Source organism: Camelus dromedarius, chromosome 30 (assembly GCF_036321535.1).
Source record: "Camelus dromedarius isolate mCamDro1 chromosome 30, mCamDro1.pat, whole genome shotgun sequence".
Lineage (NCBI taxonomy): Eukaryota > Metazoa > Chordata > Mammalia > Artiodactyla > Camelidae > Camelus > Camelus dromedarius.
The window spans coordinates 48,642-74,528 of NC_087465.1; the positions used below are offsets into that span (position 1 = coordinate 48,642).

At 37.8% G+C, this 25,887-nt stretch overlaps 1 protein-coding gene and 1 long non-coding RNA gene across 5 annotated transcripts in view; one reads left to right on the forward strand and one right to left on the reverse strand.

Moving 5' to 3' along the window:
• Positions 1-25,887, forward strand: part of SPIDR (scaffold protein involved in DNA repair) — a 258,654-nt gene that overhangs the window by 31,626 nt on the left and 201,141 nt on the right. The gene's annotated exons all lie outside the window — the stretch shown is intronic.
• LOC135319688 (uncharacterized) lies at positions 18,163-25,729 on the reverse strand. Its single transcript, XR_010378504.1, has 3 exons — positions 25,504-25,729; positions 22,120-22,286; positions 18,163-19,002 (listed from the first exon to the last, which is right to left on the reverse strand). It is a non-coding gene; the product is annotated as an uncharacterized LOC135319688 (long non-coding RNA).

Consider the following 25,887-nt stretch of genomic DNA (forward strand, 5'->3'; position numbering starts at 1 on the left):
TCTTTACCTTCCAATTGGATAAACGGTTTCTAACACAAAGGAGATCATGGGGCTTGATCTGTGAATACATATGTTTGTGGCATTGTCCCATACGGCTGGAAGTTCTGAAGGGAAGATATAACCACGTATCTCAAAGAAGTTCAGTTTTTGACCTCTTGTAAAACATGTATTTTACAAGAGTAAAGCATTATTTATATAACCATTGTTCTCTTATTAGAATTAGAAAATTGTTTATAATATCTGTTTTTTCACCTAGAGTGTAAGTTTCATAACTGTGGGGAATTTATCCTTTTTCATTCGGTGCTTTGTTCCCAGCCTCAAGTACAGTGTACTTGATAAATATTTGCTGATTATTAAATATTTGTTGGATTGGATTAACCTTTTTTTGCTGTTATTAAAAATGTCTGTATATACGTATGTGTGTATACATATATATATATTAGAGTTGTAGAAAAATTGACTGAAGACAGCATTAGGAAGAATAGTCCGTTAGATTGAAAGGCATTCCAGAGAAGGGAACTTGAGGTCCAAGGCAAAGATAAATAGATACTAACCAGTTGCACATCTTTCGGAAAGAATTTGGAATTTTCTGAGGGATAGTATCTTTTTTTTTCTTATGCTAATGAGGTAGGCCTCTAGATAGCTTCAGGTTGGAGGCTATTCACCAGGAGAACCACACATGGAAAGGATTGAGGCTTTCAGTTGCCCAACCTTTAGCGAGGCCAGTGATTTAATCAATCATTCTTAAGTAATAAAATTCCAGAAAACTTCTGGACATTGAAGCTCAGTGGCTTTTCCTGGTTAGTGAGTATATTCATGTGCTTGGAGGGTGATAGGTCCTGTTTCCACAAGGGGAGTGTATGGATACTGTGCATCTGGGATCCTCCCAGACTTCACCCTTTACATATCCTTTGTAATAAAACTAAGATTCTTAGTGTCACTTTCCCTGAGCTCTATAAGTTGTTGTAATGAGTTATCTCACATGCAGGAACCCCTGAATTCGTAACCAGTCAGGCTGGTGATGCCTGGAAGTTGTGGCTAGCGTCAGAAGGAGGCCAGTCTTGTGGAGGACTAGCCCTTAATGTGTGGGGTCTGGGCTGTCTTGAATAGTTCATGTCAGAACTATTTTGCAGTACACTGCATTAGAATAGGGAAATTGAAACAGTGTGCTGATATACAGCTCTTCCTTGACGTTGAGAATACCATTTCATTCAGTTCTCACTGCAAAGCTGTGAGGTAGTGCAGTGTTCTCTTTCCAGCTGTAAGATTTATGTTCTTAAAGGTGTCTCAAGGAGGAGAATTTTTATTTATCTTAAAACCGAAGGGAGAAATAATACTGGCATGACTTTGGTTGCAATTTAGGGCTTTTGCGATATATAGACATAAATGTTTTTTGTTTATTTAAGAAAACGTTGAAACTAAATAAAACATTTCATGCATTTAAATTAGTAATAATGTATTATATAATCCTAAGTTCTTTAACTATTTACTATTCCATTTTCAAAACTTTCTCAGTTAAAAAAATGTTGTACCTGATTGCAGGTAATTTTTATGCAAAACAAAATCTTATTTTTCTACAAGTGAATCTTCATCCCTAGTTTGTTTTTGTTTAACTTTTAAATTATTGATACTGTCTTCCTGGGTCCTACAGCCTCGAGTCTCTAGTAACTTTTGTCCCTCATATACCCAGCTTAAACCTGTGTGCTCCCAGGAAGGTTTTCCAAGTTCCTTTCTAAAGCTGTATTGCCACCCATGGTAACTTCTGTCACAGCATACAGAAAGTATCAGTATTGTCTCACCTGTTTATCATTGTTTCCTGCATGAATCTCTTATTCTCCAGTTTCTAGCCACCCCTTTCTACCCTGCCTGCTACCATGCCACAAATGACATGAGAACATGCTTCTTACAGGGAGCTGTGCGTTGCTATAGCGTCTTCTGTCCTTTCCACATAGTGCTACCAGTATGTTTTTTTGTCCTCTGCCTTCTGTTTTATCTCTTTCCCCTCCATTTTTCACCCTCCATTCCTATTACTAATGATCCTGGAAAGGATATTTTATATGAAATTTTATATTTAGGGAAATTGTTACAGAAGTCTGTATTAAAATTTAGCATAAGGAGGGAGGTTTTGCTTAGTTTTGGAGATGTTTCTTTTTGTTAATTTGAATCGTATGAATCTTAGAGAAGTGAAAGTGCAAGGACTTAGGATTGAGAAGTTGAGGAGTTGTCTGGACCGAGAGGAGGTGTGTGCAGGGTTAGAAACAGACTGACCAGCTGCCAGCTCAGGGCTGTTTCTTTGGCCTCACTGCTTTCCTCTCTGTAGAGTTTCTGCCATGTGTTATCTCATTATGATGGGAACACAAGTTAGATTTTCTTCCTCATATTTCAGATTTGTCTTCTGTTGTGCTTTGAAATAAGTCCACATTTTATCATTTTAAGATAACTTTTGGCATATATTGTAAACTCCGTTTCTTAATACCTGTCTTATGCTCACTGGTATTTCATTATTTACTTACCTTTAGTGCAGATATCTATCTTCATTGCCTTTCCTTTCAACGATCAGGCTATACTGTACTAACAGTCTAATTGTGGGCATGATCTCTGCATGTGCTTAAAACCTGATTGGTTACATTTTTGAAGAGATACTTCAAAATGTACAGGTAATGTGATATAATGGGGAGACTACTTTCATGTAAAGGTAGCATTAGTTCTAGCTAGTGTTGGCTTATAAAAATGCCAGTGCAGTGTTATCTAAACTGCTGATTCTCCATGGTAAAGTAAGAATTTAGATTCGTATGTGTGGTTTTCTGATTTGTAAAATATACCTGCTACTACACACCTGTAAGAAAGACCAAAAAACCAATGAAACCCCCAAGACTTGACAACATTGAGTACTAGTCGGAATGAGGAGTAACTGGAGTGCTCAGACATTGCTTTTAGGAATACAAAATTGTACGGCTACTTTGAAAGCAGTTTGGCAGTTTCTCATAAAATTAAGGATATGTTAGTGAGTGATGTCAGCGTCATGGCCTTGTAAGTCGTTCCTCCTTTCTCTCATCTTTAACGAGGAATTGAACATACATTTGTGAACAAAAGTGCTTCTAGCACCCTCTGCCAAGGGACCTGGGAGGTTTCTAGCCCCCTTAAGTATCCAAAAAATAAACAAAACCTTGGTAAGGGCCGTGCATCCAGGAGATTCGGCAAGCTTGCACCACCATCACTTGTGCAGTTGGGGAAAAACTTGTAGAGTGCAGACCTGGATAGACAACCACAGGAGAGAAATAATTTATAGAAGTCCTGGCTGCTTGTGGAGACATTCAAGCATGGCATTAGAGTGGTATAGATACAAGTGGATGCAGAGGAGAGGTAGGGACTCTGCCCAAGCCACTCCTCTCCCCAAGATGACACTGTGTGGGGTAAGCTGTCAGGCCATGGCAATGGTCACCTCTCCCCTGAAGGAGGTGGAAAATGATGAGTGAGTACCTGGCTATCATAGCTCTGTGTATCATGGCTGGAGAAACCCATTTCTGTACACCAGCACCCTGATTTCTGAGGCGGGACCCCCATGCCTGGAAGGAGGGAGAAGAAAAGGAAGGAAGAGATTAGAATATTACAGGGCATTAAAGGTGCTCAGTTCCTATTGTTTGCTGAAAGAATTCTGCCCACAAACTTCTGTTAGTACTCCAATCAGGGATCTCCCCTCCAGGCCCTTGGGCACCCCCAAAGCCCCAAGTGCTAAACTCATACCTCCCACACTGTGCAGCTGGCTCTTGAGTGTGGCAGTGAGAGCAGGTCTTAGAAAAATGGACCAGGGTATATGAGCAAGGGAGAAACCACCACCTGGAGCTATAGCACTGCTGTCTAGAAAAGAAAAGAGGTTTCCTGCAGCCAGTCTGGTGAGTTCTAAGAACAAGAGAAAACACAAAGTTATGAATTCTGCCACAAGAGGGAGCAAGAAGAGTGGAACAGGTCTGTCATTGGTAAACTAGGAAACCCCATAGAAGCAACACCAAGGAACAGTACCCCATCTGAAGATAACCAGTGAAGATACTTCAGATGCAAAAGTAGTAGCAAAAAAATACAAGGAACTAAAAAAAAAAAAAAAAAAAAATCAGGAAAATATTCCATCACCAAAAGATACCAATAATTCTCCAGCAATTCAGAAAAGACCCAGAATTGCCAAAGCATTATTGAAGGAAAAAAACGAAGCTAGAGGAATAACTTTCCCAGACTTCAGACAATATTACAGAGCTACAGTAATCAAAACAGCATGGTATTGGTACAAAAACAGACGTATGGATCAATGGAACAGAATAGAGAGCCTAGGAATAAGTCTACAGACCTGTGGTCAATTAATCTTTGACAAAGGAGGCAAGAATATTCAGTGGCGAAAAGACAGTCTCTTCAACAAGTGGTGTTGGGAAAACTGGGTAGCAGCATGTAAATCAGTGAAGTTAGAACACTCCCACACTCCATACACGAAAAATAATTCTCCAAAAACTTAGCTCAAAAACACAGAATATTGTGGCCCAGCTGATAAGGAATTAAAAAGAAACTCAACAAGCTACAGGAGTACTCAGAAAGGTAGTTCAGTGATATCAGGAAAAAGATACATGAACAAAATGAACTCTTTACAGAAGAGAAGCCACAAAAAAGAACCAGAAAGAAATTCTGGAGGTGAAGAATTCAATGAGCAAGATGAAGAATACAGTAGAGAGCATCTGTAGTACAGTAGAGCAGATGGATGATCAAATAAGAGAATTTGGTAGTAGTAACACAGTTAGAACAGAACAAAGAGCAATAAAAATGAGTGAAGAAAGCCTTTGTGATCTAAAGGGTGAACATTCAAACACCTGGAATCCAAGGATTCCAGAAGAAGTGAAAAAAGGGGAAGAAAATTTAGTTAAATAAATAATAGTTGAAAACTTCCCACGCCTGGGGCAAGACTTGGACATCCAATTAAGAAGCTAATAGGTCACCCTATTATCTCAGTATCAAAAGACCTTTTCTAAGACATATCGTAATGAAATTATTAAAAAATCAAAGATAAAGAACACTAAAGGCAGCCAGAGACTGTAACTTACAAAGGAACCCCTTTTAAGCTATCAGCACTTATCTCAGTAGAAACCCTACAGGCAGGAGAGAGTGGAATGACTTATTCAAAGTGCTGAAAGATAAAAAAAATAGCAACCAACAATATTCTATCTGGCAAAGCTACTCTTTAGATATGAAGGAGAAATAAAAACTTTCCCAGACAAACAAAGACTAAGAGAGTTCATCATTACTAGAACTGCCTTGGAAGAAATGCTGAGAGGAGTTCTTCAAGCAGAATTGAAAAGATGCTAATCAACAATATAAAAACAACACAAAAGTATACAACACACTGGTAAAGGTAAAAAATATAGTTAGATTTGGAAAACTCCAGTTCTATAATAGAATGATGTATTAGCTAAGGCTAAAGGAAAAGAGTATTAAAAATAACTACAGCTACTATAATTTGTTAATGAATATACAGCATTAAGAGAGAGAAATTGTGACATCAAAAATACAAAAGGCTAGGAGTAAAGGGGTAGAGCCTTTATAGCTGAGTGAAGATAAATTATCAGCATAAAATATATTGTTTTCTCTATGAGATGTTTTATATAAGCGCCATGATAACCACAAAGCACAAATGTAGAGTAGATGCATGAAACATTAAAAAAGGGGGGTAGACAGAGCATACCACTTTGGAAAAACCACAGACTTACAAAGATACGTAGAAACAGAGGGAAAAAGAAATAATGGAAATAGAAAACATTCAGAAGGCAAACAGTAAGATGGCAGTAGTAAATCTTTACATAGCATTAATTACTATGATTGTAAATGAATTCACCAGCCAAAAGGCATGGAGTGGCTGGATGGATTAAAAAAAAAACAAGACCCAACTATCTGCAAGAGAGGATACTTCTGCATTTCGCTCTAAAGACGTGTAGGCTCAAAGTAAAGGAATGGAAGAAGATACTTCATGTATGTGAAAATCCAAAGAAAGCAGAGTAGCCTTAAGTATATCAGATGAAATACACTTTAAGCCAAAAAAGAGAAGAAGAGATGAAGGTTATCATATCATGATAAAGGGGTCAGTATATCAAGTTGACAGAACAATTGTAAATATAACACTTTGAACATTGGAGCACCTAAATATATTAAGCAGATACTAACAGATTTGAAGAGAGAAACCAATACAAATGCAATAACAATATGGGACTTCAACACCCCATCTTTAACAGGGAATAGGTCTTCCAGGTAGAAAATCAACAGGGAGATGCTGGAATTGAGCCATACTTTAGACCAAATGAATTTAACAGATATGTATGGAATATTTCATTCAACAGTAGCAGAATATGCATTCTTCTCAAGTATACTTGGAATTCTCTAGAATAGCTCATAAGATAGGACACAAACACCAGTCTTAGCAAATTTATGAAAATTGAAATCATACCAACTATATTTTCTGACCACAGTGGAATGAAACTAGAAATCAACAACAAGAGGAAGGTTGGAAAATCTACAATAATATGGAAACCAAACAACACACTTCTGAACAACCAGTGAGTCAAAGAAGAAATCAAATGGGAAATAAAAATTACCTTGAAACAAATGAAAATGGAAATACAACAACCAAAACCTATAGGATGCTACAAAAGCAATTCTGAGAGGAAAGTTTATAGTGATAAATGAATGTATCTCAAATAACCTAACTTTGTGCCTCAAAGAACTAGAAGAAGAACAAATTAAGCCCAAGTTATCAGAAGGAAAGAAACAGTAAAGATCATAGCAGAGATAAATGAAATAGAGACCAAAAAAAAAAAAAAAAAGAAAGGATCAATAAAACTGAGAACTGGTTTCTTGAAAAAATAAAATTGACAGACCTTTAGCTAGGGTATCTAAGAATAAAGAAGACTGAAATAAATAAAATTAGAAGTGAAAGAGGAGCCCTTGCAGCTGATGCTACAGAAATACATAGAATCATAAGAGACTGCTATAACAATTATATGCTTTTGTATTATATGACAAAAATTAGATAATCTAGAAGAAATCAGTAAATTCTTAGAAACACGAAATGCACCAAGACTAAATAAGGAAGAAATAGACTGAAAACTGAATAGATGGATCACTCGTAAGGAGACTGAATCAATAATCAGCAACCTCCCAAGACAGAAAACCCCAGGATGAGATGGCTTCACTGGTGAATTCTAACAAATATTTAAAGAAGAATTAATGCCAGCCTTTCTCAGACTCTTCCAAAAAGTTGAAGAGGAGGAAACACTTCCATACTCATTCTATGAGGCCAGCATTACCCTGATACCAAGTCAGATAAGGACACTGTAAGAAAAGAAAACTATGGACCAATATCACTTCTGAACATAGGTGTAAAAATTCTCAACAAAATATTAGCTAACCAAATTCAAGAATACATTAAAACATGGTATGCCATGACCAAGTGGGATTTATCCCTGGGATGGAAGGGTGGTTCAACATACATAAATCAATAAATGTGATATGCCACATTAATAGAATGAAAGGTAATCACATGATCATCTCATTAGCTACAGAAAAAGCATTTGACAACATACAACATCCTTGCATGATAAAAATTCTCAACAGATTGATTATAGAAGGAACATACTTCAACATAATGAAGGCCATATACAACAAACCCACAGCTAATTTATAGTTAGTGGTGAAAATTTGAAGGCTTTTTCTCTAAGATCAGAAGAAGACAAAGATGCTCACTCTTACCACTGTTATTTACTGTAGTGGTGGAAGTCCTAGCTAGAGCAGTTAGACGTGACAAAGAAATAAGATATCCGTATTGAAAAGAAGTAAAATTATCATTATTTGCAGATGATATGTTTTTGTATATAGAAAATCCCAAAGACAACTGACAAACTATTGGAACTAATCAATGAATTCAGTAAAGCTGCAGGATGTAAAAATCGGTAAATAGAAATCAGTTTCATTTCTATACACTAATAATAAAACATCTGCAAAGGAAATAAAGGAAAGTATCCTATTCATAATAGCATCTAAATATCTAGGAATAATATAGTATCTAGGAATAAATTCAGCCAAGGAAGTGAAAAATCTGTACAACAAAAGCGATAAGATTATGTTGAAAGAAACTGAAGCAGACACAAATAAATGGAAAGACATTTCACGTTCAAGGATTGGAAGAATTAATATTGTGAAAATATCCATTCTACCCAAAATTATCTATAGATTCAGTGTAATCCCCAATTAAATTCTAATAGGATTCTTCAAAGAAATAGAAAAAAAAAATCTAAAATTTGTATGGAACCACAAAAGACTCCAAGTAGTCAAACAGTCATGAGAAAGAACAAAGCCAGAGGCATAACACTCCAACTATATTGCAAAGCTATAGTAATTAAAACAGGATGGTATCAGCTTAAAAGTAGACATATACCAGTGTAACAGAATAGAGAACCCAGAAATAAACTCCTGCATATACAATGAACTAATATTTGACAAGGGAGCCAAGAACATCTAATGGGGAAAGAATAGTCTCTTTCACAAACGGTGTTGGGAAAAATGGATAACCACATGCAGAAAAATGAAATTGGACTCCTGTCTTACATGATTCACAAAAATTAACTTGAAATGGATCAAAGACTTCAGTATAAGACCTGAGTTACAAAACTTGAAGAAAATGTAGGTTAGAAGCTCTTTGACATTGGTCTTGGCAATGATTTTTTTGATATGGCACCAAAGGCATAAATTAGAAAAGCAAAAGTCAGTGAGTGAAACTACATCAAACTTAAAAGCTTCTGTATAGCAAAAGAAACCACTGACGAAGTAGAAAGGCAGCACTACTGAATGGGAGAAAATATTTGCAACCCATATACCAGATAAGGAATTAATATCTAAAATATAAAAATAACTCATACAACTCGATAACAAAGAAACAAAAAACAAAAAGTCTAATTAAAAATGGGCAGACCAACTAAAGAAGTATTTTCCCAAAGAAAACATTCAGATGACTAAAAGGTGCGTGGAAAGATGCTCATCATCACTAAGCATGGGGAAATGCAAATCAAATGCCACAATGAGATCGTACCTTACACCTATTAGAATGGCTGTTATCAATAAAACAAAAGATAAGTGTTGGCAGGGATGTAGAGAAAAGGAACAGTTGTACGCTGTTTGAATGGAAATTGGTTCATCTACTATGGAAAACAATCTGAATGTTCCTCAAAAAGTCAAAAATAGATTTACCATTACAATCTAGCAATTCCCCTTCTGGGTATACACCCAAAGGAAATGAAAACAGTCGACACAGAGATAATTATCTAGAGACAGGTTGCACTTCAATGTTTATTACAGCATTATTCACAGTAGCCAAGATGGGGAAACAGCCTAAGTGAATATCAACAGATGAATGGATAAAGATGTGTTTTATGAATATATGTAGGCCTCTCCAAGATGTTGCGGGTTCAGTTCCAGACCACTGTTATAAAGTGAATTGCAGTAAAGCAAAGTCACATGAATTTTTTGGTTTCTCAGTGTGTATAAAAGTTATGTTTATACTATACTGTAGTCAGTTAAGTGTGCAATATAATAGCATTATGTCAAAAAAAATGTACATACCCTAATTTAAAAATTATTTTATTGCTAAAAAATGCTAACCATTTTGTGCCTTCAGCCAGTTGTAGTCCCTTTGCTGGTGGAGAATCTTGCCTTGATGTTGATGCTGATGACTGGTCAGGGTAGTGGCTGCTAAAAGTTGAGGTGGCAGTTTCTTAAAGTAAACAATAATTGGTTGACTCTTTTCTAGTGAACGATTTCTCTGTAGTGTGCAATATTGTTTCATAGTATTTTACCCGTAGTAGAACTTCTTTCAAAATTGGAGTCAGTCCTCTCAAACCCTGCTGCTGCTTTGTTACTACATTTATATAATATTCTAAATCCTTTGCTGCCATTTTAACAATTGATTAAGTTCACTGTCTTATATGGGCAAGGTTCGTGGACCCCAAAACAATTACAAGAGTAACATCAGGGATCACTGATCACAGATCACTACCAAATATAATAATGAAAAACTTTGAAATACCGTGAGAATTCTTAAAATGTGACAGAGACACAAAGTGAGCAAATGCTATTGGAAAAATGGCACTGACAGACTTGTTGGAGGCAGGGTAGCCACAAACCTTCAAATTGTAAAAAAATGCAGTATCTGCAAAATGCAATAAAATGGCATGCAATAAAAACAAGGTATGCTTGTTCAGTGGGTTGTTACTCAGCCAGGGAAGAGGAGGACATTCTGCCATTTGTGACAACATGGATAAACATTGAGGACATTTTGTTAAGTGAGATGTCAGGCTGAGAAAGACATGGTCACTTACATGTGAAATCTAAAAAAATCAAATTGGTAAAAACAGAGAGTGAGATAGTGGCTAACCAGAGGCTGGACTAGGGGCTGGAGACACAGGACAAATGTCATGTAAGAGCACAAACTTGGCAACTAGTTGACAAATATGTCCTGGAGATCAAATGTATAAATGTAGTGAGTATAGACAACAGTATTGTATTATAATCATCAGTCTTGCTAGGAGACTAGATCTTGTTTTCACCACACACACAAAAAATAATAGGTAATATGGTACAAGTGCTGACTTGCTGCAATGGCAGTCATATAACAAAGTATAAATGTTTCAAATCAACATGTGTAAATTTTTATATTATATGTCAAATATGTTTCAACTAAATGAATAAATACATACATACACACACGTAGACACACACACAGAGACACACACATACATATTTAGGGTTATACTAACTAAGCTCAATTCTCAGTACTTATCTAGGTGAACTGAAAACATATTTTCACAAAAACTTGAACATGGAAGTTAACAGCAGCTTTGCTCATATCCTTTCTAAACTGGAATTAACCCAGATGTCCTTCAGCAGGTAAATGGATGCATCCACACAGTGGAACACTCTCAGTAATGAAAAGAAACTATTGATCTATGCAGCCACGTGTGTGAATCTTCAATGCATTTTGCTAAGTGAAAGAAGTCAGAACCAAGTATATAATACAGTACTGTCAGGATGGAAAACAGATCAGTGGTTGACAAGATTGAGCTAAGGGACTGACTGCAAAGGAGAGAGATTAGTTCTCAAGGTGAGGAGCTGTCCGTCACGTACTGTGGCAATGCATGTACAAGTCCGTGCTTGTCACAACCTACAGACATTTACATAAATCAGTTAAGTCAGGTTGTGAGGGGAACCCAGGAGGGAATACAGACTGTGGTGGATGATATAACTTCACTCAAGGGTTTGAGGAAGAGGGAGCTGACTTAAGTAACTAGCTAAATACTGTAATGCTAAAAACAAACAAAAAAAACTGTAGATACACATTGTATTCTAGTTGATGGTTGTTTCTCACAGCTGCATGACTTAGCAATTTTGAAAATACTTTGCTTGTGTACTCTGGTTGATCACATAAGTAAATTTATCTTCTATTGTAGATGCTAAGAGCTGAGGAGAATGAAGGTACAAATAAGCAATGGGAAATGCTAAAGTGAACTTCATGGTGTGGTGCTGGAGTTCAGTCTATCAGTATGAACTTACGTGCTTTCCTTAAGAAAAGAAAAAAATATATATAGATACACACATATATACACATATACACACACGTAGATAGGTTCAAGAAAGAAATACAGAAATGTGTGTGTGCGTGTGTAATTTTCTATCTCTGTCCACTGAGGGGGCCTAGAAGTGGTGAACAACAAGTAAAGCTAGCAGCCCTGGTCATGGATTTCAGTGCCACACTGCAATAAAGGGAATCAGCACTCTTTAGAAAAGCAGTTTAATCTGTGACCAGGGCAGAGAAAATAAAAGATGAGCCTGGAGCATCTTTTGTTGTCAGAGAATAAGAAAGTATTCAGGTATTCGAAAAAGATATTGGGAGGAATGTCCAAAAGACATATTTAATATTTGGCCAAAGCTGGAACAACAGTTGGAGCAGTGAGATAAAGGCTGATAATATTGAATTATAACCCAAAGAATAAAATAAATATCCAAGAGTCCATGCTGCTATAGATACCTGGTTGAATAAGTAAATGTAAACAAACAGAAGACATAGAACAACTTAGAGTTTCAGTAAATGTCGAAGGAATGAGGGAAACAGGAAACGATCTTTAGGCCAGAACAGTAATAACTGCTGAAGGCAGGATCCATCAGTGAATGTTAAAATCAATGGCAAAACTTAAGGAGAAATAGGATATATTTGTATAACTTTAAAGTACCCCCCCCCAATATTTAGTAATTACAGAGCAAAGAATAGTAACTTCACCTAATGAACTCTGGCAGGCACCCTTTTAACCAAGTGATCAATGTTAATAAGACATTGATATTATGTATTCTCTGATGTGGTGAACTGAGGATACACCACCGCAATGTTCCTGACCTCAGTCTACTCATGAGAAAATATTTCGGAAATCCGTATTGAGAGACATTCTACAAAATATCTGAATGATACTTTGCAAAGGTGCCAAGTTTGAAAGATGAGGGAAGTAAGAAGAGCCATCACAGATGGGAGGAAAATTGGAATACATGGCAGTTAAATGCCATGTGTGATCCTGGATTGGATCCTAAAACAGAAAGACTGGAGAAATACTGATTAAAGCCTTTAGTTTAAATAACAATATTGTACCAGCGTTAATTTTTATTTTCCTGACTTTACCATGATTATATAAAATGTTAACATTAGGGGAAGCTGGGTGAAGACTATATAGAAAACTCTGTACTATCTTTGTAACTCTTTTTTATGTCTAAAATTTTATCAAAACAAAGTTTTAAAAAAATTCCTGCCATTTACGACTTTCTTCTTTTAATTGAAGTTGCCATTATCCTTTTATATTCATGTATGTTTTGTAAGCACTGCCTTTATAGTAGATACAGATACACACATGAAAGCAGGCAGGTTCATTTCTTTAGCATTCTGTGTAGATGGAATGGTTTCTGAAGGATTATCAAGTGGTCTTTGTGTAAAATTTTCATAATTCTTATGCCAAGGTGCTCTAAATTATTGAAGTCTTTCTGTGCTTCATAATACTGTAGAATGTGATGAGAGTATATACTTCTATCAAATTTATAATGTGCATGATGATTTTTATATAACATTAATATAGTGACGGTGTTTTTACTTGGTTACATGGTCATATCATAGAAATACAGAGTAGAATTGACTTTTTAATTAGTGCAAAATTTTAAGCTTAGGCCTACTTCTGGCACAGTTTTGGTCCATGTATCCTTCATTATCAGTTGGTGTTAAGATTTAGATTAGTTTTAACACTCATGTGAGTAAATCATATTTGGTTGAAAAAAGAAGCTTTTGTTTGAAGGTAAACCATATATATTTAAATTTTTTAACCTCCTGTGCTAATGTTACTTAAAACTTAAACATAATTTGAAATAATTATTAAAAATACTTATGTTATAGTTTTGAAAGGGTAAGGTTTAAAATCTATTATAATTTTAAAAGAATGAGTATTCAAAAAATCTCTAGTATTTTACCATGTTGAGAAAAATCACTTGCTTCATCTGGAGTCTAGGCCATAAAACCATCAACATCAGAGCTGGAAGCTATGTATGCCTGTTTGCTTTGACCTAGACACTGGATATGTGCTGCTGTAAGATGAGAGAGCTGTAAGAGTAGTAAAGAATTAAGACTAAAAATTAAAGGGTTTAAGGGTGAATAAACAGACATCTGTCATTTTGTTGTTGACTTTTGCCAGTGTAGACTGCTGAATGTTTGTGGTTTGAGTCTTGTTCAGTCTGCACCCTCTAGGACTCGTGGGTTTCCCCCAGTGTAGGAGGTGATTGTGCCCTGCTGTAGTTCACGGTGAGAATGAGTGATCCTGATGTTATACCAAGGCTGGCATTTTTGGAGTAGGAAAAAAAGGAGGATGGCAAAAACTAAAGGAAAAGACTAGTTCTTTTTTTCTGAAAGAAAGTATATAGACTCCCTGTCAAACTGTGTTTTCCTTGCCTTCTCATTTGCATCTTACCTTTGTGGATGAGTTAACGTAACGTGTATGGGAATGACATAACTTTACTACCTCTTACCTGTGTTAACTGCACTGCAGGAGAGGACTGAACTGTAGCCCACATTTTTCTTCAGGGCTTTCTATGGAAGTGAGTCAGTACATTGTTTCTGGCTTTGCTTGCTGTCCCTCCCTACCATGCTGGTGCAGGGTGCTTTGGAATTTTCCAGGTATGTCATCAGAGGAGGAGGCAAGGAGGAGGGCCAGAGCAGGGATTCACAATGCTCAGGGAGGGTCCTAGTGATTGTTGTGGGAAGAATTGAAAGTAAGTCAAGTGAAGTAGGGATAAAAATAATTACCTTAACTAAAAATGTACAAAACATTGAAAGCCCTTATCATATTTAAGTATCTTTTATCATCATATTTTAAAACTATTTTAAAATGTAAGCTGAGATTCTTTTTAGTGTGGATTTCGACACCTTTTTTGTGTGTTTGTGCCAAGAACACAGTGTTCTGTTAAGTCATTCAGTGACGATGATTGCTGGCTTGCTGCCAACCAGGGTCAAGTTCATTCAGATAAGTTTCAGTGTAGGTTCTGAAGTGAGTGAGGAACATTCCTCTTGTCTTGGCATGTTAGGTGGGTCTGGAGAATTAGTTGTTTTAAAACAAGATTATTAGTATTTTTTGTCTTTTAGGGATTTTTATTTGTGGCTTCAGTATACAAACAGTGCTTTTGATGCTGATGCCACCTTCTTGTCTGTTTATTGACTCCCCGTGCCTGAACTGGTGAAATATCACTGCTCTCCTAACCATACCAGACAAGTGTCTATAGGTATCACATGAACTCTGCTGTGTCATGTAGGTATTGCTTTATACCACCGAAGAGAACACACAATATTCAGAAAGTACTTTTCTCAGTCACATATGCGAAATAAAACTGGAAAAGGTGGATTAGAAGCAAGAAAAATACTATAAAAATATACCCATCTCTAAGGATTTTATTCATCCTTTCATTCATTAGAATGAATGGTTCTTTCTCTGTTTCTTGGGGTCTTTTTTCCTTATTTACCATCTTTGTTTCCCCATTACTGAAATGCATTGCCTCTGTTGTATTAAAAATGCAGTCAGTACACAGATAAAGATTAGAGCCTGAAAATTATACATGTTTAAACACATTTTTTCTGAAAATATTTAATTTGCTTATGTGTGAGTGAGTAAACAAATATATCTTGCCTTTTAACTAGCTCACTACATCTTCAGAAGATAACTTTTTCCTCTATTCATTGAAGTATTTAGCCAAAGTGATTATGTTTGTGTAGATACTGATAAAGGTTTTAAAGAAGGCTTGCATTAGTGTCTCTTGGAATACATGATTTTTTTTTTTTCCTGGTAATTTCTGTTTCTTTGTTTTTTGTGATTGACCACTGTCTTTCTTACTCATTAATGCCTTTCTGGAACCTGGCAGGATGCCTTGTCTTCAGCTGCTCACTATGCACTTACTCAGAAGCTGGCCAGTTAATGGACAACAGTCACAGGTCAGACTTGTGATGATGGAGCATTTAGGTTTGGGAACTTATTTTTATATCATAAAAAATAATCAAATAAAGCAAGTAAATCACAAACATATACTTTCATAGGCTTATCTTAAGTATTTAAATCCAAACATGTTATCAGAAGCTGTTATATAAACATTTCTTTGGAGTATTTTTCAGCATGGGTTACTCTGGCTGGTCTTCCAGTGAAGCTTGAACAGAAGAAACATTTTTTTGTCCCCATTAAATCTTCCTTTGGCAAAAAGACTACTTGATCAGTCTCCCATGGATCTTTGAACAGTATTAAGATTTCAAGGCAGATTGAATGTGCCTGAATGTCTCAGAAAGCCTTAGAATGTTAAATGCTGGAAGGAACATGCTACTTCTTTCTCTCCTTCCTCGGGAGGCGTGCTGTGTTAGTTGAAGGTCAGGGTTTGGGCACTGTACCCCAGCTCTCTTCCTGCTCCACTGTGCCCTTTGTCATGGCTGCCAACAGTCACTGCCTCGCCTGCCTTTCTCCCCAGCTGGATGGCATTTCTTGAGGGTGGGCTCATCATGAATGAGTGAGTGAATGAGTGAGTGGAGAGAGGCAAGACATGCAGATTGATGATGGCAGGGACTTTAGAACACTGCTGGCAGAAGACTCACATACTCATGGTACCTGTGTCTGTGGTGAAAGCATAACTGAATGCAGCTGTTTAAACATCCAGTTCTCCTGAAAGTAGAGTTGGTGATATTATCTTTTTTATTGTGTGTTTATTCCCTTAAACTTCTCTACTTTTAATCAGACAGCTTTATGCCTGTAATGAGGGAGCATAATTTCTCATTCAGTGACGACTCCCTCAGAGTGTCTGTCAGTACTGAAGCTTTCATATTGTAGTTGAGGGTACTGAACAAAACGTGCATCCTGATATCATCAGAATTTTCAACTGTGAGAAAAATTAAGTGGAGAAAGATTCTGTACTTAATTAAGGAAATGAGTTAAAGGAATGAGTGTGTAATAAGTACGCATGATCACAGGGCCTGGCCATTTGAGAACCTTTTATCAAATTTTTATGTGATCATTAAATTTCAAGTAGACAGCTCATTAGCACAGCTGACGTGTCCCATCGGTTGAATATGTGGTGATGATCTGTATAACTTACCTTTTTGGGAGAAGTTTTAATGAAAACCTTTCTTGAACTGACAGCACATTTGTGGTGGGTGGAGGCAGGGAGGGTTTGTATCTGAGACTTAAAGTAAGACCAATATATACATAAAGTGTTCAGTGCCCTAGAATTTGGGGCACTGAACTTCAGTTTTCAAAACTTGTAAAGACATCTGCTGTTTTGTGGGTGCCCACCTGATACATAGAGTGCTACAGAATCTCGCTTACATTCAGTTTCTCATTCAGTTTCCACAGTGACCCTGTTGAGATAGGCATTACTGTCTCTATTTTGCCTATGGGATAACCTGGCTGTGTCTCAAATTAAAAACTTGCCCAGCATTCCTCCACTGGTAAGGGGCAGATGAGGACAACCAGCAGAATCTTTGGGTTAAATCATAGGAGAAGAATCTCCTTACATTCTAATCAGTTTAAGTTGAGTGCTCATGTAAGAGGTTTTGAGTCTTAAATAAGTAGGAAATTAAGGAATAAGAGGAAGTGTGAATTTATCAGCCAGGCTTGTAAGGGAATACATAAACTAGTTTGCTTCTTGTTCATCTTTTACTTAGAGTCTTCCACCTAAATTTTTAGCCTTGACACACCTTGGTATTTGGATCTGAGAGAGGGAAAGTCATTGCACCATGTTTCCACATCCCAACACCCACTCCCCAGCTACCAGCCAGAACTAGCTGTGCTTATCTCACCTGTAGTGGAGACTCAGCGCACTGCTCTGCGTGGTGTGTCTCTTAGAATTTTTTTAAAGATATCCCACTAGGTTCTAGGATATCTACCTGAAAAAAGGACCAAGTGGAGGGGTTGAGGAAGGTCAAGAGAAGGAGGACATTTGCTTGAGTCAGACTTCTTTCCTTTATCTTATTTTTACTCCATCAGTTCACTTTGGTCATGGGTCACATTCTTTCTGTGGTATGATGGAGCAAGGTAGCATTTATTTCCCTCACCATACGATTTCTGGTTCTTTTGTGTTTTTGAGCCGAATTTCTAAGAGGGAAAGCACACAGAACCTCAAAGTCATTTCCATAAATATGTGCTTCTGTTTTGTTTTTCACTTATAAGAAAGAAATTTGAAATCTGGAATTTTGGGTTCTGAAAAACATAATTGAGGAAGGAAGTGGGAGGAAATAAGGAGAAAGGAAAGGAGATTTCTTATGTGTTGAGCATGTAGTGTTTTAAAGCTGCATGCAGGTCAGTGAATGATATTAGAGAGCATGAAATATAAATATGCATATCTGTGATTCAGCGAATTTGTGAGTATTTACTCACTGAAGTGTGTGTGGCTTACACATATTTTATTCTGATGGTCTTTGCTCTCCACCCTGGTACGAATTGCCATCCTTATTTATCAAATCTGTTTACAAGTAAACTGGGCTTTGGGCTGACCATTTTATTTTAAAGGAATACATATCTTATTTTTTCCCAAATAATCATGTGTCAAAAATAATAGGTTTACAGTGTACGCTCACTCCCGAGTTAGGCTTGTTTTCCTGTGGTGACTGGTGACAAGACCTAAAACAGATATTCTTAATTTAAGATGAAGATTTAAGGCTCAGATCTCCTTTTATCTATCCCACAACAAGTTTTGTGAAGAGAAAACAAAATTAAATACATTCACATTAGTTCCCTCTGTAGTTGTCTCTAAACATGGAATGTCATTGGCTTAGATTGTCTAACAAGGACTTCTCAGTTCAAGAGCACTTTCTGACTCATATTACTTCAGAATTTTAAAGATTTTGTTTTCGTGTAATATGTCCCCCACCCCTTTCTAAATGGGTTCTAGTCCTGCTCATAGTTATTTACATTTAAGAAGTTGGGATGTCGTATACACACATACACACACACTCCCCTTATTGAGTTTTCTCTCCATTATTAACTCTTAACCACAGTGTAATTTTTTTGCAGTCTTTTTAGCTAGGGGTAATTAGAGTTAACATTTTTGTATAATTTATTTTCATTTTAAGACAATAACTCTAGTGTGACTGCGATTTTATAGACTTCTGGTGATGAGAGTGAGACATAGTGGTATCAGACCCTTGTATTTGTGTATAGTTTTAGTAGAGTTATGTTTTACGTTATTATCTGTGACACTTTAGAGGAAGACTTCATATCGCCTCTGTTACTGTTGTGTTGGAATGCTGTCAGTCCCGTATGTTGACAGATCCGCTCATTTGAAAAGCACCACAGTCAAGGCTTCTGCTGGTTTGGGAGTCTTAGGTCCCAGTTCTGTGCATCAGAGCAAGTGAAGGAGCCCTCATTTTGGCTGTACCTACAGGGGCAAAATGGAAAAGACAGTTGATGAATACAGGGCAGTGACTTTATGTCTTATCTTTTCTACTGGGATGAGGTGTGGTATGAATTTGCTTTAATTCTTTTTTCTGTTTTCCTCAAAACTTAACCACTGCAGGTAAACTTGAGATTTTGATCACTTAGCCTTATGGCCTATAGAGTTTGTAAGTGTCCTCCAGTTTAGGGTAGAGAGCATCCCGCCTCTAAAGAAAGTACAGTCGTTGTGTGTGTGTGTTGCATATATTTTTCATGTCTCAAGAGTATGTCATGAATGATACAGTTCTTATTTTGGAATGTACCACTAGCTTTCTCTTCCATGGTATTCTTCCTACTCCAAAAAAATGGATGCTCAGTAACACCAAGCCACAGCAGTGGCTCAGGATTGGCTTTCATACCAAATCATATGTACGTATGCATGTGTGTAAAACTGTTTGAAAGACCCTGGAACAGTTTACCACTCTTTGTGACAGAAATGGGGAAACAGGCAACAAAAATCATTGCTATGTGGCTGGTTATTTCTCAGTAGTCCCTAAGCAGCCAAATGATAATCACTCTCCACTTGTAATTCAGCAAGGCTGGAGAAATTTATTCCGCTCACCTTACTTGTCATTGATCAAGCTACAGGGCAGGAGGCCTGTGAATGCGTGTGGACCCGGGCAAGTGGGACCCAGAGGGCCTGACCCAGTACAGGGGCTATAAGTCCTGGCCAGCTCTTTACTTGCGAGAATGTGATTCCAGCATTGCCAGAGCCTCTCAATTTCAAGAGAACCTATCAATCCAGATCTCTATGTGAGATCTTCCAGTTTCTACATGTAGACAGCTAGTTCAAAGAAAAGTAAAAACCAAAAGTGAAAAATTCTGTAGGGCAAAAAGCAAAACCAAAAACATTTCTGTGGCTGCAGGTTTGCGTCCTGTGCTTTTAAGTATCTTGTGGTGCCCATCAGCCTTGTTCTTGGAATTGCCAGACCACAAACATTGCTTTGGTTCTGTTTGCATTTATGGTAGGATAGGACTTTGATTCAACATTTATTTAGCGTTTTTGGTGAACATTTTTCACACTTTGCTTAAATGCCGTTGTGCTTATTAATATTGAAAATAAGAGGTGAATGATGCTGATGAAACTAAAAAAAAAAAAAAATTACAGCTGATAAACGGATTAAATGACCACAGTTACGTAAATAAAAATATCTAAAGTGTTAATGCTGTGACCTTGAGTAGGTTCAAAACTGCTCTGACTTCAGTTTTATCATCCCTAAAATTAGGACAGTAATATCTATTAGACCTTATTGTCAGGTTTAGGTGGGGCAATGTATGAAGATGGAAGAGCTTTGTAGATGAGTGCTGTGTGGTGGGTGTTCCTGCATCCTTGACTCTGGAGCTTAGGCTTCACTGGAAGAGCCATTGCCACCTTGTTGGCCTAATCTGGGCCAACAGTGTCAGAGGAACCCTGGCTGTGGTTTCAGGCAATGTTTTGGTTTTTTGTTCTTCTTTTTTTTAATTGAGGTATAATTGACATGTAACAATATATTAGTTTGAGGTGTACAGTAATGATTTGATATTTGTATATTGCAAAATGATCACCACAGTTAGTCAAGTTCACATCCACCAAGCAATGTTTTTGATCCTGTAATGTCAAAGTAGGTTTTATTTTTCTTTCATGTGAGATGTAGAGCCTACTCCTGGATGAGGAACTAACTCCACTAGCTGGTTAGGTCTGCTTAGTTGTTTAATTACCGGTTGGCAGGCCCCAGTTTCTCTTTAGCTCACAGATAGAATTCTCATTTGAAAAATATTCAGTGTTCGTTTCATTTCTTTCAGTTGTAACAAATCTTACAAACTATGATTTGAATTTCTGAAACACGGTATGTTTCTCATAGTCTTTTCAGTGCCATTTCTGGTAAAGCAGGCCTCATAATCCAAAAATATTTGCTAAAATGTACCTCTATCTTTAATAATTAAGTTTTTTTTTTTCTTTGAGTTTGTCGTGAGAGCCTATCTTGGATCTGTAACTACTGCAAAATCTTGGGTGAGTTTCCAGGCTTCTCTGCATGCATATAGGGAGGTAGCAGATGGAGATTCTTTAATTTTAGTTTTTTAATTGATTTGGTTTTTAATTGAAATATATTGGACACATAACACTGTATAAATAAATTTAAGGTGTACAGCATGTTAATTTCATACATTTATATATTGCAGTATGATTGCAATTGTAGCAATAATTAGCAGCTTTCTGAGTTGCATAATTATCATTTCTTCCTAGTGGCTGGAATTATTAAGTTTTAGTCTCTCAGCAAGTTGGATAATTATAATACATGATTGTTGTCTATATTCATGATGCTGTACATTTGTTAGATCTCTAGGGCTTATTTACTACTTGCTGAAAGTTTGTACCCTTCCACCACATCTGTCCTGCCCTACACCCCCTACCCCCTGGTAACCACCATTTTACTCTCTGCCTTTACAAGTTTGGCTTGTTTAGATTCCACGTGTAAGTGATAACCATGCAGTACTTCTCTTCCTCTGTCTGACTTAGCTCTTTTAGCTTAATTGTCTCCAGGTCCATCCACATGGTTGTAAATGGCGTGGTTGGGCAGTCTCTTCTGTGGGATGAGCAGCCTCATATGTGCAGTTACCTTCTGTCTGCTCTCGCAGCAGGCCTGTGGCTGTTCTCCTGGATGTGTCTGTGCTGTGTACAGCACAGCACCTATCTCAGATGAAGGAGTCTACAAATGTTTGGGCGTGTTACCTCTATGACTTGTTTTCTTACACAAGAGAGGATCTGGTAGAGACATATATGTGTATTTCTGGAAGCATCAAGCTTCTTCTTGGGCATTGAGCTTTATAACAGGCTGTGGATAATCTGCCCCATTTCTGCACTTGCAGAGGTAGCTCTGCCTGGCCTCTGTAGGTACCAGGTTCACATGGTCCACACACCACAGGCAAGGATGGAAGCCTCCTCACTCCTGCTCCATCTGCCCAGAGTCCCCTTCCCCCAGTAGCCCAACACCATTATTAAATTCTTCCAGAGATGTAAATAAATGTATATGAAAATCTGTCTCCTGTCCTTCTTAGACGGGAGGCAGCATACTTGACATACCGTGCTCCACACGAAGGGCACATTTAGTGTGCCCATATCTTTCTGCTCTGGCTCAGGAAGTCTTGTTCTTTTTACCATGGTGTCGCATTGTCCCAGCACGTGGTGATATCCTCGTTCATTTAGCTGTTCCCCTCTGGGTGGACTTTCAGATTGTTTCCCATCTTTTACTTATGAAACAAAGCACATTCAGTTTTACACATGAAAATGTACATTTTCCAAGTTCTATTCCTCTTCCTACTTTAAAACTTCTTTTGCTATGTTTTCAACATCTAGAAGAAGTGGTTTATTGTCCTAGAATCTGTTTTCCATTTACTCCTATTTTAAGAGTCTTAAATATTTAATTTAAACATTAAATAAATTGACTTGTATGCAACTCTGGACTGTTAATCATTTTATTACCTCATTCTTATAGAGACCAGAGTGGGTGGCCTACTGTATTAACCTCTGTTCTAAAGATGTTCTTCCAGGCAAGGAGAGGTAACGATTATAAAAACAGGTGAAAGCTTAGGACTACAGATGTAGATTGGATTGTAGGGGGAAAAGTACTGATTCTTTAGTTTCTTGTATGTGCTGCATAAAATGCTGAGGGATATGAAAAAGAATATGTATGAATGTACACTTATATCCATGGAGAGAAATCTTGATAAAGTGGGAGAGAAACAGTGCACCTGTGAAGTGACAGGAGTCAGAACAGAATACGGCTGATGCCCAGCGGTGTGGGTGCAGGGGATCTTGAGGCAGATGATGATCAGAAAAGCCTTCGTGAGCTGCAGGCATGTCTGACTGAGAGAGCAGTGCACAGAGCCTGAGATGGGACTAGAAAGGTGAGATGTCCAAGAGGCTGACTCTGCGATGTAGAGTAGGATTATTGGGCTCCAGCTATGAGTTTGGAGCCCAGGGAATGCTGAGTGTTGGTCTTAGGTCCTGGGATGAAGAGGGCTGCTCTGGTTCCCTTGTGGGGATTGCCAAGTCAGCTGAGTTGTGTGTTGGGGACTTTATAGACATGTGTGCATGGACAGAAGGAGAAGAAAAGGAAGTTCCAGGGAGGTTAGGTTAGGAGACCAGTGTTTCTTATGACCCCGTTCTAGACACAGAGTGTGCTCAAGAATGAAAGGGGGAAGGGAGAGTGTTCAAATTTATTGATGAGTTAGTTTCAGTTTGGTTTGATGTCCAAGTGAACAGAGGGTAAAATATAGATAAAATAATCAAGCTAAGGCTGATGTCCCAGAACACTAGCTACCTGCTGGTATAATGAAAATCTGAGAAAGGAATGACTGAAGGGAAAGGTTAGTAGTTCAGTTTTATCATGTGAGGTTGAGTGAGATATTCAAGTGTAAGTGTCTCAGGCCTTTGTAAGTGAGTAAATTAAGGATAAAAGAGCAGGAGATACAGATTTAAGAGTTGTCTATAATTTTTTGCTTTTTGCAATCTCAGGATTGAACAGTAAAATCATTATACAGAGAGAACCCAAGTACCCTATTTCTAATCAGTACCATAAAATTCTTCCTTGATGGTTAAGTATTTTGATGCCAAGTTTTTGTCGTTTTTGAGTTTTCTTTATAAATTGTGGTAGGTGGAATTCTAAAATGGCCTCAGCATCCCTGCTTCCTGCTGTACCTTGCATAACCCTTGAGACTTGACTAGGGTGGCGTTTACTCCCATGTCTAGGTTTTGTTATATATAGCACAGTGGACTTGAAGACTAGAGTTGATCCTTGGTGGGCCTGAGCCCTTTAAATCTGGGTCTAGAGGTCAGAGACTGAGGAAGTCAGAGATTAGAAGCATAAGAGGGATTTATGTAATATTACTTGTTCACAGTTGGAAGAGGCCACAGGGCATGGATGTGGCAGCGTCTTGGAGCTCAGAGTGGACCCTGGCCGACAGCCAGCAAGGAAGTGGAGACCTCAGTAATAAAGCTGAAAGGGGCTAAATTCTGCCAACAAAAAGAATGAGCTTACAACCAGATTTTTCTCCAGAGCCTCCAGGGGAGAACTAAGCCCAGCCAGTACCTTGATTTCAGCTTCGTGATACTCTGGCAGAGGACTCAGTTTAAACATGCAAGACTTGTGGCCTAGAGAACTACTAGCTAATAATAAGCCAGTGTGACTATAGTCTCCTGAGTTTGTGGATACTTGTGTAACACATGATAGAAAAACTAACATAAAGCTTGGGGACAGCATTTAAAGGGCACAGATAGTGTAATTTATTATGTAAACCCACATGTTTAAGACAGTGGGAATATGTGAACATAAAGAAGTTAATTAAGTAGCTGGCAAGAAATTCTGCTGCTGGCGTCTTGCACATTCACAGAGCCACATTCACTGTCATTCCCTCTGGGAGCCCTCTTTGACCCCCTTCCCCTCCAACCCCCGGGCCTGGCTTCCCGCCCTTCTTGCACACCCTGTAGCACTCGTCCTTCCCCCTTTCCTAGCATGTAGTGCACTCTGTAGAGGCAGATTATTCCCTGTCTGTAAATGGCCTGAGTCTGTCTGAGTGTCTGCAGCGGCAGTGTCTCGCAGAGCACTTGGTGTTCTGCAGTTGTGTTGAATGAAGAGGCGAAAGGAAGGTAGGACCATTAGAGCACAGTGACTCAAAAACCCAACTAGAAATTGTAGGATGATGATTATCAGTGGTTGTTCACAGAGTCAGAGGGAGCTGAGAAGTTAAAAGGATGGTTTTGCCACTCTTGATTGTGGACCATTTAGAGTAAAATGCTAAATGTTAAAACAAGATTTCAGAAATAAGAATTAAAAAGCAAATCCTTAGTGCCTCACATCTCCTGCAGAGGTGAACATGCTGTGTGTGGGTCTTGATAGAGAGAAGTGACATGGTCACACTCACTTCCTACACAGTAGAGAAAGTCGCACATGGTCTTTTATGAAAAACTGTTAGTAGCCTCCTTCTTGTTAATACCACTATCAAATATTTATAAAACCTATTACTGACTAAAAACATATATGAGTACTGTTTCTTGTTTAATGGTGGAAAAAGACTGCTCTGTGAATATAAGCAGCTGGGAAAGAATTCTGGACATGATAAAAAAGATTTGAAAGAGAGATAATTGGGTGGGGCATGAAGTTTCTTTTGAGTTTCTGTCATCCACAGATGAAAGGGATGGAAACAACTTCTAGAGGTTCCTTAAACCTTATCATGAAAGTTGTATTAAACTACAAACAATAACTTGGGCTATTTCAATTCATGCCAAGGAACTGACTAGTAATGTTTTCTTTGTGACTAGGATACATTTTGTAGGCAAGTGAAAGTAAACCCTAGGAAAAGTTATGATTTATCATAGAGCCCAGAAGCTCATTGGGGAAGGGTTTGTATGTGAAGAGGACAGTGCAGGGCATCTTCAAATGAAGAGGAACATAACCAAGATTCTTACTGGGTAAGAGCAGATGAGTGAGCGCAGTCTTCCTCTGTCCCTTTAAGTCGTTATCAACATCAGAATTTTTCCAGAAAAGCTTTCTTCAAGGAATAGAGAAGGAGAACAGCAGCTCCTAACAGTTAATGAAGACATGATTTGACTTCTGTGGGCAGGCTTTACCCCAAACTGCATTGGCAAAGTTTCAAATTATAATTAATGATAGCCTGAATATACTACTTAAGGTTTTAAGTATATGTCAGACCACAAGTCATTTCTTCAGTATTTTCTCAAGTTCTTAAGACACTTAATTCTCCCTCTTGACTTCCTCTTCATCTTGGAAACTGCAATTTCCTTGGTAGGAACAACTTCCTGCTGGGCACCACTGTCTTTGGCCACTTCTGT